The following is a 14712-nucleotide window of genomic DNA, read 5'->3' as shown; positions in this document are numbered from 1 at the left end:
AAGCAGGATTTAACATATTAAAAAAAATGCAACTGGAATTTCATGTCTCTTTTCCAACCTCAAAATGCAAGGAGCTTTCAGACCCCATTTCGATACCTTTCAAATGTACAATGTTCATACACCCCCTACTCACTACTATGAAATCAGTTGTCAAACAGAAGAAAGAGTGGGTACCTCTGAGTATCCAGTACATTACCTAAGAGTGGTGGTAATTTACAGAGGAGAAAGGTACCTAAGAGAACAGAAACTGATTTAAGAAAGCTTAGCGTAACATTAAGATTTCCCAGGCTGGTTGGAGCATTAGCAGGAGTAGCTCATAAATGAGAAGCCTTTCCCTATAGGACTAGAGCAGACAGAAAACAAATGATATTGGGATTCTTAAGATAAAAGACATTTGCTAACAGATGAAACAAAATACCCTCTACAAGAGGATCAGTTTATACAATTGTATTACAGTGATGCTAGAATACCGGTTTGCAAGTGATTTAGCAGTGGATTTTTCATCCCTTTAAATTAGAGCATATAAAAAACCTAGGCTTGTGAGAGCCAGCCTAAAAGAAAATCATCATTAAAGTGTAGTGGAAGTTTGATATCTGGATTACAAAGAAAGGAAAAAGGAAAGATAAATGCTTTTTGTAGTTTCACCTTTGAAAATGCCTTTTGTAGTTTCATCTTTTATTTCAGAAGTGTCTTACAGTATTTAAAGATTCTCCTCTGTGGACATGTTATAGGAGACTCCCACTGGAGTCTAATTAAGGCATTTATGAATCCTTCCACACATTCGAATAACTCAGAAAAGAAAGAAAGAAAGAAAAAGATTCACTTAAGCTCTTAAACCAAGAGTGTAAACCTTAGAACTTTAATTTTAACAAGCAAAGGGAAAATCCACAGTTTATTTGTATACCATTGTTTAGTTTACCAGATGATGTGATGATGGGTTTGCCAGCAGCTGCTTTTGATTCCTATTTATTAGAATCCATATGCCTTTAGGCAACTTGTGAGCCCAAGTACAATTTGACTGTTTGTTCTCTTGCATGAGCTTTTAACTATTGGATCTTCAAAGGATTTATGTGAAGCATTGACATGCTGATTTATCCATTAGTAAAATAATGTACAACAGTGATATAGGCAACCTATCTTTCTTTACTAGAAGCCTATCCTGGCTGACATGGAATTTAACTAACACGAATTGACAAATCAATTGAATTATGTTATACTATGCTAATTTTTCTCACATTCCTAAGTATTATGATCCTAGCAGAGAAAGAATGACTTAACTCTCTTCTCTTCCTAACAAAATTCCTTATCTTGTTCTCTAATTACTCCTTTTAATAAATGTTTCTTACATTAATCCATGACAACCCAATTATAGGCCTTTCCTTAAGGCACTTCATGGCAGTGTCCCACATTTTTGTTCTTTTTTAAAAAAATAGTCGAGATAAAGCTTGAGTTCTGAACCATGTGACATCCGGCATGTAGGCTACATGAGAAAAGACTGTGGAGCAGTGCAAGGAAACTGGACAAAAATGAGGGATATTAAAGTCTGGTTCTTTTATGAAAATTCACTGTGTAAAAACAGCCTTATGGGGGTTTCTATTCTTTCTCAGTGCTTTCTGTATCACTTATGATCAAGTCGCAAGTGGAAAGGTGTTTTTCTCTGTCTGCTAGCTTACAACTCATCCTGCTCTCTGTAAATCATCTTTACATTGACTTTTGTAATAAAGGTTCTGCAGGTCATATTAGGCCCTCAGTGACATCTATGGAACCTCATTATCTCCAAATTCTGCTTTGAGTCTTCGGCTTAGCATATGTGCAATGTACCTCAGGTGGCACATGACAGGATTCATCAATTTCCTTCAAAGGGTTTCTGAAGCTGTAACTCCCTGGAAGTTAGTATATAACTCGGATGACAATGTCTAAGATGGAATAGAATCCAACTCACCCAGTCTTTCTTGTATTGGATCTGCAGGCTAAGAGGAAAAAAATCTTTTAAAAACCAACATATTTAGTCACTAAAGTCAGTCATTATATCAGTTTGAATACACACAGAGAACAGATCCGGGGGGTGGGGTGGGAAATGCTCTTTACAAAAGCTCCAGGGCACCTGCTTCTGGTGGGATGGTGCTGATTCAGCTTCAATATTGGAGAACACATGAACAGCCTGCTTCTCTAGTTCATTACACCAGTTTGATGCTGATATAAGTGCTCTGACTTTCACATCAGGAAGAAATGTGAAACACAACTCTTCAAATATCTATAGGGAGAAAAAATGGAGCTGCTGGAGGCTGCTTCTAGATCAGCAAGTCCCATTTACAGAGTTTCATACTGAAGCAAGTTAGAAAAACTAAATAAACCACCACCTTTTTCAAGCATATAGGTTATTTGTTGCCTTCCCTTTATTTTTTATTTCAAATACTGTGCTTGTGCAAAAATGTATTCGTTCAGTGTTTAGCTTCTATGCTGCTGGATAGTTGGTAAGGTCATATTCATCCTATGTTTGTGACATCACTATAGGTCAGCAGAGAAATGAATTTAAAAAATCACAAATCAGGATTATGTCACAAAAACACATACAAAAAGTAAAGGAAGGAAGCAAACCTTCTTTAACACTCAAATATCTCCAAGAATTAGAAAAACGTGATAAAAATGAGAGAGATAAATAGATTTATGCTTTAAAAAGTTTATCATATTATGAAAATTCTTTGCAGGTTCCAATCCTGCTCCCAATTAAGTCAATGGGAGTCTGCTCATGAAAGCAGAATCTGAATCCCTGATGGATATTTGTATGGGGAAAAACTGGAAACAGGATAGGGTCCAACAGGCTTTATTTATTTATTTAATAATGTACAATGACATTTATCTTGGATAAAAAGTGCTGTTGTCTTTTGTACAGCATTCAATGTCAAAATGACTTGATTGTACAGTAATCAGTGACCTAGATTCGGTTTTGGATTAAGAACCACTAGTTCATCTATTTTTCTCTTCGATGGTTAGTGTTTTGATGACTGGATTTAGAAGACAAGAGGTTATACTTTTTCAGTTAAGTAAGCATTTAAGGCAAAATATATTGATGGGATTAGAGCAATGTGGGACAGTTCTAATTTTAAATGTTAATTAATATTGGTATAACATATAATTGAATATTGGTTTATATCAACACTCTCTCTGAAAGTAACATAGCCTTTACAGTAACAAAGTCATGCCTGGACATGAAAGTTACTTTACAAGGGAGGAAAAGATAAAGGCTATTACAGAACAAAGGTTTCCAATTAGCCTTTTCCACCTGCAACAGAAGAGTGAGAGTTGTATACAATGTAGACAGAGGAATAACAGAAGAAGTGTGATTGAAGAAGGTCTGCAGGGAGGAATTCTAGGGAATATTTTTTGCCTCTCCCCCCCATAGGACATTGTAACATTTTTTTTGTTTCAAATCTTTGCTTCATACTTAAGTGGAATACACCTCTACTCTGATATAACGCAACCCGATATAACACAAATTTGGATATAACGTGGTAAAGCAGTGCTCGGGGGAGGGGGGCTGCGCACTCCTGTGGATCAAAGCAAGTTCGATATAACGCAGTTTCACTTATATCATGGTAAGATTTGTTGGCTCCCGAGGACAGAGGTAGAGGTGTACAAGAAGTATCTTCCCCATACATCATCTGGGAAATAAAGAATAACCCATGACAATGCAGGCACTTATAGTAAAAGATATGAGGTGTGTTGTGAGGCATGTGCTTTGGGTGTGTTGTGAGGCATGAAGCTGAAGTCCAAGTATGTGTGTGTGTGTGTATATATATATATCTTTACCCTTCTGAGCTTACATAACTGCTAAACACTTTGGTTTAGAGCCAAAGTGTTGGATTCTTTTAAAATAAACTTATCAAGACACTAGAAAGAAATTCCTTACATTTAGTGAATTATGTATTTGAATGCTGTAAAAATCCTGCTATCATTTTATGTTAGCCTAATATACATAAAAACACTATGGATCTGGAGGACCCTGTTGAAGACTTAGGGGCAGATCTTAGAATCATAGAATCTTCTGCTGGTGTAAGTTGCCATCGCTCCATTGAAGTCAAAGTGGCTATGATGATTTATACCAGCTAAGGAACTGCTCTTAAATCCTTTGTGCACATTCAGTGAAATAAGCTTAATCAACCAATGCTCAATTGGCTTGTTGTAGGGAAGCTCACATGATGCCTCCACAACTCAAGAAGAAGCAGGTCTTTGAGAGATGGCCGTTTCTTGTTTTAAAACTCAGGAATCAAATGTTAACAGTCATTCTGTGGCTAAAAAGTGGGAAGGTACTTTTAGTTGAAACAACCATTTCTATTTACTAGGAGTTATTTTGGAGAGGTGCCCCTTAGAGCTGTAGGACATTTTTGTTATCTGTAAAGTTTGCTTTGAATGGAAAAAAATAAGAATCATTTTTGAAATATTCTCAGAGCATTACAATGGGTGGATGAGGAAAACAGTGGATAGCACAAAATATACATAACAATGGCAAAACATTCCTTTTATACTCCTGAAAGGTTTGGGATAGAATTATTTAAAATATAGAGGAAAGATGATCAAGTGATTAGGATGTTTGCCTGGGCCTTGTAAGACTGGGGTTCAAAATACCTTGCACTGCCATGGACAAACTATGTGATCTAGGGCAAGGCACTTATTCTCTGTGCCTCAACTCCCAGCTGTAAAATGGAGATAAGAGCGCGCCTTTACCTCACAACGGTGTTGTGAGGATGAATACATTAAAGAATGTGAGGCATCACTAGAGTGATATGGGCCATACAAGTACCTAAGAAAGCATAGATAAGTATGGACCTCAGATCCTGGTTTTACCTAGGTAACAAAATAAGAGGCATGATTTTAAAAAATGCTGAATCTTCAGCAGTTCCCATCATTTTCACTTTAGGCACCCATTTCTGAAAATCCTGGACTTGGTATTTTGTTGATTTCAGCTCACGTAAGATGAGTAATAGTGGGATTGGTAGAAGGCAATGGGGTTTAGAAGAGTCAAACATTTTCTTACTTGTTTCCAGAATTTATAAACTTTAGGTTTTTTTCAAGAACAAATTTTACAGAGCAAACAAAAGATTTACACATGCTAAAGAATTGGGGGGAGGGGGGAGAAATGAGAGGCTCTCTGAAAAGTGTGAGAAAGGGATCAAGATTGTTCTCATGAGTTCATCTATAATTTTCCAGCCGACATAAATGGCAGAAAGGTCCACAAGGGTTTAAGTACAAATACATGGACAAACATAATGGTGGAATTAACTAATATTTTATTTCCAAGGGTAATTTAATTTTAAAAATATGTCATTCGATAATAAGTCCATACTATATGGAAGGGATAGAAGATTACCTGTTGGGTGGTATAAATGAATGTTGTAGCTGTTTTATTATTAGAGTTAAAAATTTCCTCTGTTTCTCCTTTGCTGTTTTTGGGGTTTTTTCACTTTATTTTTTTCACTGAATTATTTTTCTCACTGGCCTCTCTTCTGTTCCTTATTTTTCAGAGAGTCTCTCTGAAATAGAACAGGAAACCAACAATGTTCTAAACTGAATGCCCCTTTCAAACTGACTCATAGTTGGGGTAGAGTCTGCTTATCCCCACTACCCAAAATAGATAGGAGTGGGAATTTGATATGTGGGAATTTGTTTATTCCTTACCCAAAAGTGGGTAAGCTCTTTTTGTTTCACATAGAGCAGCTTTGCCTGTGTTTCAAGCATTAAAAGAAGATACGACAGACCAGTTTATAACCTTTTTGATATAATTCCACTTGGGTAAGGCCAGCCGCTTGAGCTGAGCTAATGGGTCTATCCCACTAACATTAATCTTGCAGCAATCTCTGAAACTCCAGACAGTAGTATGAACAGACTAGCATTGAAACATTATCCTGAACAGCAGGAGAGAGCTGAAATGAGTATTGATTTGTGGATATTTGTGTCAGTGGGTGGACTCTATCTAGAAGCTATAGTAAGATATTGTGTATTCCACTCAAGATGGTCTTTAAGGCATTGGATATGGAAGGAGAGTTTTGAGGTGGTACAAATTAATAGCCATGCTGCTTCATGTTGGATTCTTCCATTATGACATGCCATTAGGCTAAGGAATAAAGCTCTGGGAATGGCTGAGTGTACTGACTTTATCATCTAAATTAAAATAAAATTTTGAGGACATGCTTAACCACTTGGCTGCTGGCCCTCCAAAGCAGCATCTGTGCTATGCCATTTTTTGATGTGCCATTAAAGTCAAAGGAATAGGATGATGTGCCTGTTACATCTGGCTGCAGCAGAGGAGCATTCTGCCAGATGTATGTTACTTTCCCTTTTCCACAGTGGTGAAGTTAAGTAGCCCAGTCCAAAGTTATGTGGCCTTGGTATTATATCACTGTGAGTGTAGATGGGAGTGAAGTGTGTGAATGGGGCAGATGGAGGATGATGGTTGAGACTGATCTTTTCATGAAGCGCCTGGGGTACTTATGATAAGAGGCAGTTATTCTAGATTGCCTAGGGTTATCTAGTTTAGATGGATGTTCTCTCCTATCAGGTTCAGAAAGGAAAGGAAATTTTAACTTGAATTTGTAAAATGCTTTGGAGGTTTTTATTTTAATTCTGGTTTTCAAAGGGATGTAAAGGAATTAGGCAGCCAACTTCCATTGAATTTCAATGTGAGTTGGGCATCTGACTCCTTTAGGGCTCTTTGACAACCACAGCCTTAGTCCCTAGGAGACTGTGGAAGGCATGACATGTTATGAGTATTTATGATCCCCACAGATTCTGTGTAATTCAGGGGTTACAGAAAATGAGCTAGAAGTGCCTTGGGTTTTAATTCCAACTCAACCTCTAATTTAGCTGGAGGGGACAGATTAAGGTTCCAAGCAACAGGTTAGAAACACCTACTATTCCTGGAACCTCAAATTCAAATCCTAGCAGACTCAATTTAGCCCTTCATCATTGCAGGGTACTCAAGGTAAGTTCTCCCTGCAATTTACTGTGTTGGTCTTTTAGATGGTACCTTGTATATTGGGGACGTGCCTGCATGGCATGAACATCAGAGATCCTGTTTCATTTTTTTCAGACAAATATAGGTTTTCACATATCTCCTGTTAAAAATTACCCTTCCCTTACTATGGGCTAGGTTGTCTGGGTTGCGTAGACGTGACTAAATTTCAGTGTTTAAGGGATTCATGCATGAATCATTTTGGAATGAACGGATATATGTGTGCCTCAGTCAAACCAGTTAAAATTGGAAACTAGATGTTACATCAAAGAGCTTAAGTTTTCCTGTAGTGTAATGTAAGAAAATTGCATAAAAAATCATGATCCTTGGCTATGGTTGTGTGATCAGGGCTAATCTTTAACTGTATGGGACAGAAGGTTCTGATCAATAAGTATGCATTAGCTAGGTGGGCCATGTTTACGTCACATATGGATGGAAGGATATTGTGTGCCTCTCAGATGAAGTGAAATGGTGAAGTACAGCTGGTTGAACACATCCACACCAACACAACCACGCTATCAATTAAATTATTTGTAATTAAACTGATGCTTGACTTTGGCTGTAATCCCTCTGTTTTGTTAATAAAGCGCCTTTTCTCTTCTCAGGGGGTCGTGGCTTTAGGGAGGGAGGGAGCCTGCCGTTTTACACAAGTGTGACTCTCCTGCTATACTTCTCACATTCTGTTTTTTCACCTGATTGAAACATACTCCAGCCAGGAAAATCACTAAACTTTGCACTTTCCCATGATTTTAGTTACAGCTTCAGGTGTAGGTGTCAGAAGCAGTAAGTGAATATTTCACCTCCACATTTAATATAGCCTAGTTGTAAAGGAGATGGTCCAACTGCACAATGACAGATTATGCAAATCCTCCAGGAGCATCTAATCAATCACTGAGACAAATGCAGCTGATCTCTGAATTAGCTTCCATTGGAATGTATTCATCTGTAACATGTCACTCGCTGAATGACATCACAACAGCTTCTAGTCCTTGAAAATCTTGAGGTTGATTAGCTGAAGGAATTGGCTGTTTCTGCCAATCATAATCATGTAAAGCCGCCTTTATAGTTCTGTAGATATGAGAGAAAGGGAAAGGGAGCCTGACTACAGCTAAACAAGAGGCATAGCAGCAGCAGCACCAGAAGCAGCAGTAGTAGCAGGAGCAGCTGGTATTCGGGTGATTAAATAGTTCTCATAGCCTTTTTGCTGTTCTCTGACTGCTCCCTGGTGTAATTCCCATGTCCAAGAAGGAAGCTGCATTTTAACGGTGTGCTGAACGGAGGTCTGAATCATTCCAGCTGGCTGCTTGTTTTGAAAAGGACAGTATGTGTATAAATAAAATGTGACTGTGCTGGAAGAGTTCAGTTACTAGGGGCTGGAGCAAGAGGAGTCTTCCTGGGATACTATTCACACTGCTAGTCTGAACTGAAAACTCTCTCTCTCTTCACTGAGCCAAGTGAAGAAATTTGAATAGTGGATGTCTCTTTCCCACACACTAGACAAACTCAAGTGAAAAGAAAAAGGAAGAAATTCTTCTATAGGTAAGTTATTGCACATATTGGTTCATGAACCTCTATATCTGTGTCAAATTCATATATTATATACATAAAGTATCTATAATTATGTATATATGTAAAATATCTCTATAGGTACAACATATTTAAAGGCAGTATGTACAGAATAAATATACAGCAAACATGTTTAAACAGTCTTTATCTAAAATTGAAGGAATTAATATTTTTTCATTAAAGTTTCTGAAATGATCTGTGACATGCATGTAAGTGCCCACAATGTATATGAATGTGTGTCTGTTGAGTGGAGAATAGGTGTCCACTTTAATGCCTGAAGATACAGAACTTGGAATGCTAGATTAGTTATCAGGATATTAGGATGAAAAATAATTGACAGTCTTCTTAAAGCAGATCTGCATACTTTGCTTGTATCTGGTATTACACAATATACAAAGCTCAGCAAAATTAACAACGGAAATGGCAATATGACAGTTCTCCAGGAAGATACATCAAAAGTATTTAGTATTTAAAGTATTTATTAAAGTAACTAAGATCTGCAGATTTGTTCTATTCCAGTGGTTTGGTATCCAAATAACATTTGTCTACAACATTTAAAACAGCATGATCATTCACTGTTTGCAAGTTTTAGCAAGCAAGAGAAACCACCAAAGATATTTCAGGAATAAATGCCTAGTGCTACAGTGTTAAACCATGAAGAGGACAGCACAGAATCTTTATCTTTCAATCAATACAGTGGCTCCAAGACACTGCTGCTGTTAATAAGCATTCCAAGGAGAATTGTTCATAAAAGTGAACAAGTCTCTTCCTACTGTAAGTCAATGTAACCAAATAAGAGTCACAATCATTTTATTATTTATTTATCTTTATTTATTATGTTTAGTAGCTTGCAAAAGTGGACCCTACATTTGTAACACTTAGTCACATTAATGGGACTACATACAGAGGAAGGGTCTAATAAAAGTCTATTTGCAGAGTAAATTAGTGCTTGTGAACAACCATAGCAGAATCTGGCCTTTTATGTACAATAAGCTATTTTTTCTTTATTTAAAAAAACCCATAGCAGCGAGTAATTTCAGGCCTTTTCTGCAATTAAACTACTCATGGTGTAAGATGTTACTCAGTGTAAGGAAGGATATCAGAATCTGGCCCTTTGCAAAGTTTAAATGGTTAGTAATGTTACCATGTGCATTTCTTATCTTGGCTTTGCACATCTGCACTTTCTAACTTGCTTCCTCAAATCCTGTTCTAAAGAAAGCTAATTCTAGAAAAGACCTAAACAACTCTCACTTAACTCCATGGAGGTTTTTGGCTTACAAATTTCTTCTGTTTTTCACCAGTGAAACAATCTAATTTGCTTGATTTGATTTATTTTTATAGTCTATGCAGAAGCTTTAAAGATTGATATTTTGTGCCACATCTAAGACTTAGCGCCATTTTTTTGATTTGCGATAAATTCCTAATGTTTGATAGCCTTCAGAAAACAAATCAGTCACATCTCAGTGCCAAGTTGGTACTACCTGGTCATTTTCTGTAAGGCTATAGAGTAGCTCTTCTTTATATGGCTAATTTGATTGGAATAAAACAAAGCCAGAGAATTAGATTTAAATATAGATAGGAATGGTTGAGTCACAAACCACTTGCATATAATTAACTCCAGTTTGTATCCAAATTAAACATTAACACACACTACAAACTCCCAACTCCCCTTAAGACTTAATAGAACATACTTAGCTATTTTGGTGGTATTTTAGAAATCATGTAATATTGAGCTGTGCTGGGGTTCAGCTATCATTCAGAATGAGTAAAAGACAAAATATGCTAATACTGAAGACCATGTCTTGCAAAACATGTATTACAGGAATCATCATCTCAGTGATATGAGTTCCATTATATAGAAAACATGGTCACAGATTGCAAGCCCATGATAATAAATTTCCAAGAAAGTGCTGATGAGAGGTACTAGCAAAATCTGTCCATCAATTTGAAGTTAGATAAAAGTAAAAAATATGGTTTGAAGAATGTAGAGTCTTATGCTACCAAAAATGATTTGTTTATTTCATTTTCTTGATTTTGCATCTCTGCAAAAATTAAAAGAAAAGTGTAGAAGTAATGTCTTAGCCATAAATATGAGATAAAATACAATTCAGAATCTCTTGAGGATGATTTTCTTTCCATCTACTTCTTTATACATGTGATTTTTGGGTCTCCCCTTGCAGTGCATATGATGCATTCTCCCTCCTAACTTTTGAAAGAGAATTCAGTTTTTTAGACACACTCTGTTTGCTTTCTGAACATGTAAAATGAATCTTCAGAACAAAATAAAAAAAACAGAAAAATCAGCAAAGCATCATTGTGGGTGGGTTAAAGAAAGAGTTAATTCAGAATTCTGCCCAAAGCTAAAGTTTCTTGTAGTCTCTCGGCCCATTTAAGGGACAGGACATTGAACTAAATGGGAGTTTAAAGCATTCTGCACCTCGGAGGATCAGCACTCTCTTTTTAACTCAGTTTGCAATTATTTAAGAGCAGTCAAAGGTGTCCAGTTTAATAGACTTTGGCTGTTTCTTATTTCCAAATCTGGGAGGAAGTTGTGGAACCTCAGACAATAAAGCCAGCATATTAGTGATTGACTAGGAGCCAGAACTGAGAGTCTGTGCTACAGGAAATGATGATGTTTTCTGTGCTGGAATTCATTTAGAATATTAAGTAAGAGAATCCTATCCTGTCTGAGATTTCTATAAGGTCTAAAGAATTCTTATATCATAGTGTCAAACCTTGTTTTTCTACTAATGAGGTGTTAAAACTTTAATACCACTTTAAGAATCTTTAATACAAATGTCTCATTTTATCCAGTGAAATTCAGCCAGGAAAATGCTACTCATAAAAAGGATGAGTAAAAGTTTGTTTTTGTTTTTAATCAACATTTAAGTTACAGTAGTAGTTGACCTATAAAAATAGGCTGGTTGAAAAAAATGAAAATCATATATGCTAAACCAAACTATTTTCTACCACTACTGTAGGTAATAATAATAATTATAATAAATGTATGCCAGATTCCTCTCAAATTAACAATTTCTAAAGGAAATGACTACTAAGATGGTGTTTTAACAGCTATGCTACCAAAGTTATATGCTAATAGCACAATATTGTAGAGTACATGCCACTATTTGACCAAACAAGCAAACATGCTGGGACCAAAAGTAAGGCATTGTGATGGGGTGCTTTGTGCGGAGATTGACAAGGAAAGGGTTAAATCCCATTCCCTGCCTTTGGCTACAGGGAGGACCACAGGTGCCTTCTTCAAGTGCAGGGATTTTCAGGGCCAGCTGACGGGAATGAATTAATTCACCCCAGCACACTATCAGAGTGATGTGCTGTAGGGAGCCAGGAGCCAAGTTTGACAGCAGGAGTCAGGGAGGATGGGTTTATTTTCAGGAATAGGGTAAGAGATGAGAGGGGAATCTGGAGACATTCCTTTTTTCTTTTTGGAACTTGGCTGAAGTGAGCCACAGTTTAGAACTTTGCACTTAACTTGGCTGAGGGAAGCCCTACTGATTGCTTTCCCTTTAATTGGCCAAGACATTCTTTATGTTTACTTCTCAGTGTCACCATGAAGTGCATCAAAGGGGCATCTTATATCCACAAACCCAGGCATGCTCCTTTCCTCCTCTGACCCTATCATGGGATTAAAAAGAAGAGATTCTCTGTAATTTAATCATTCTGAGTATCTAAGAATGTTCCAGGCATCATAAAAATGGCTTTTATTCTCACTCTTCCTCAGTCATCTTTCGCTACATTTTACCCCAAAATATATAGCTCCCTTCCCCTTTTTCTTCTCTCTCTGCTCTTGTTAGGTTGATTGTAAATACAGCTTCCCAGTGGCTAAAATGCCATAAAGGCAAGGTAATACAATCAGCAATCTGAAACCTGAGCACGTACATTGGCTGAACCACACTATAATAACCGTACTTGTACACAATTACATGTGTTTTTGCTCACACAATATAATCACTAGCATGTGGTGCAGTTATGGACATTTGTTTAGGACTTAATTTAGGACTCAGCTGTATGAACTAGCTAAGGGCCTAGGGAACACAGCATCAGTACATGCGATATGAGGAATAGCTGGCATCTTGTCATTGCACTCAGGAGTGTGTTGAAAGATCTACACCTATCTGAAACAGTGCTGGTGATGCTGTCCATGACTCTGGAGTTATGGTTTACCAGTGTTTGGCTGTTCTGAAATCAAGGGTCAGGATCCCATTGTGTTAGGCACTTGTACAGACAAGTAACAAAGAAGAGAATTATTGACTCAAATAACTTTCTGTCCCAGCCCTTAGTTACACTGCCCTTGAGAGATGCTCTAAACCTCTTCTAGCGGGGTAAACTAAAGGAATTCACATGGCAGCATGAGTAAACCTTACTTAATTCTGCATATTCAGCCAGGACTTCATCTTCCATGATACACTGTGGTGTGTCCTCTTAGTGAAGGGAAGACATCACAGGAGTCTTATAGCTTCAGTACATCATGAGAGATTAAGTCTAGCTCAGTAGCCCAGTTCATAAAGGAGAATTGAGTCACAAGTAAATGAACTGCAATTCCCATGAGGAACTCAAGCATTACATCCAAATTGAAATATTTTGGGCTTTGGCCAAAACATTTAGATTTTTAACCAAAATCTTGTAGAGTTCAGATTTTCTATGAAAAATCTGTATTTTCCAAAGAAAGCAAACACTTTTTACAACAACAACAAAAGTTTAATAGAAAACCCAGTTTTACAGTTTTGATTAATTTTTTTCAACTAGCTCTAGTGCGGTCCTTTGAATTTACTGTGGCTTAACAGAGGATTCTTGCATTCCTTGTTAGTGTAGTGGGCCAGAGTAAATGTAGTGGGCCAGTGGGATCCTAAACTGATTATCAGCCAGCTGAAAAGGTTATTTTCTTTGTTAAGAAGCTTCTGTACTCTTCAACATTCACTGGGTTTTCTTTCTTCAGAGATCAAATTTAACCAGAATATCCCTGGAACTTGTTATATTTCCATCAGAAATCTCAAAAGAGATCTTCCACTTGATGTACCAAGTAGAGTCCCACTCCCACAGAAACCCAATTTAACTGTAGCAGAAATAAATGCATGGAAACTGAACTAAACAAATAATAATAGTAAGAAAAGAAAACAAGTACCATATGTGCCATTTGACTGCACATATAAAAATATGCATTCTGAGTATTGCTTAGTTGAAATAGATTATTTTGTCATAACAATTTGCAATTATCAAGCACATTTGAGCCGAAGTATTAATTATCTCAAAGGGGTTTAGGTAAATGTTCTTATCTCCATTTTACAGATGAGAAAACTGAAGAACTGAAAAAAAATGAGTGATTTGTCCAAGGACATATAAGTAGCCAATGGCAGAGCTGGCAACAGAACCCAGAGGTCCTAACTTCCAGTCTTGTGGTCTAACTGCAAGATATCTTTTCTCCAGTTACACAAAGCAAGGTCATGCAAAAGTTATAAGATGACAAATCTAAGTTAAATTAGCATCTTGCATAAAACTTCCTCAGACAATCATGTCAACCTTATGTGTACTTGGCAATGTTTGCAATAATTAATATTGTAAAGTGAAATGTAGTTTCTTGAGTATTGTAATATTTTTAGTACACTATCAAGTTTTACATTCTTACCGCCCAGATTAGTTTTACAGACAATTGTAACACAGAGACACAAGTGGTTCCAGTGGAGAGCTAAAAGGCAGTAGTATATTATCAACATAGAAAAAAGTATTCAAGAATCCATGGAAAAGTTATATAGGAAAGAATAATATGACCTTAAATTCTTGCCCCAAAACAATCATGCAAGTAATATTAAGAGTCTGATAAAATCCACTATATTTTGAGCAAGACTAAAACCATGGGTCTGACTCTCTCTGATAGAGTACATCAGGAGAGTTACTTGGATGAAAAATTGGTGTGAAAAGAGCATCAGGTTCCCTGTCTTTAACTCATTCCCACTGAACCTGCTTTGCATGAGGTATGTCACAGGGTCATTGCTACAATACCTTAGTGAGGTATTGGGCCTTTTTAATTCCCATCTGCACTGTTGCCCCTCAGCACTGCTGCTTTAGGGCAGATCCCTGAGGTTTCCCTTAGCCAACCCTCTATGAGCCCCTCTTGTTCC

At 37.0% G+C, this 14712-nt stretch overlaps 1 protein-coding gene across 1 annotated transcript in view; it reads left to right on the top strand.

The window, feature by feature from the left end:
* Nucleotides 1–8250: 8250 nt before the first annotated feature.
* Nucleotides 8251–14712, top strand: part of LOC123372070 (bifunctional heparan sulfate N-deacetylase/N-sulfotransferase 4-like) — a 189028-nt gene continuing 182566 nt past the window's right edge. The window contains exon 1 of the mRNA XM_045020049.1: nt 8251–8548. The gene's annotated coding sequence lies outside the window, so the exon portion shown is untranslated. The remainder of the gene's footprint in view (nt 8549–14712) is intronic.

This window comes from Mauremys mutica, chromosome 5 (assembly GCF_020497125.1).
Source record: "Mauremys mutica isolate MM-2020 ecotype Southern chromosome 5, ASM2049712v1, whole genome shotgun sequence".
NCBI classification, from domain to species: Eukaryota; Metazoa; Chordata; order Testudines; family Geoemydidae; genus Mauremys; species Mauremys mutica.
The sequence above is the reverse complement of the archived record's forward strand: the minus strand, read 5'-3'. Positions and strand labels throughout refer to the sequence as shown.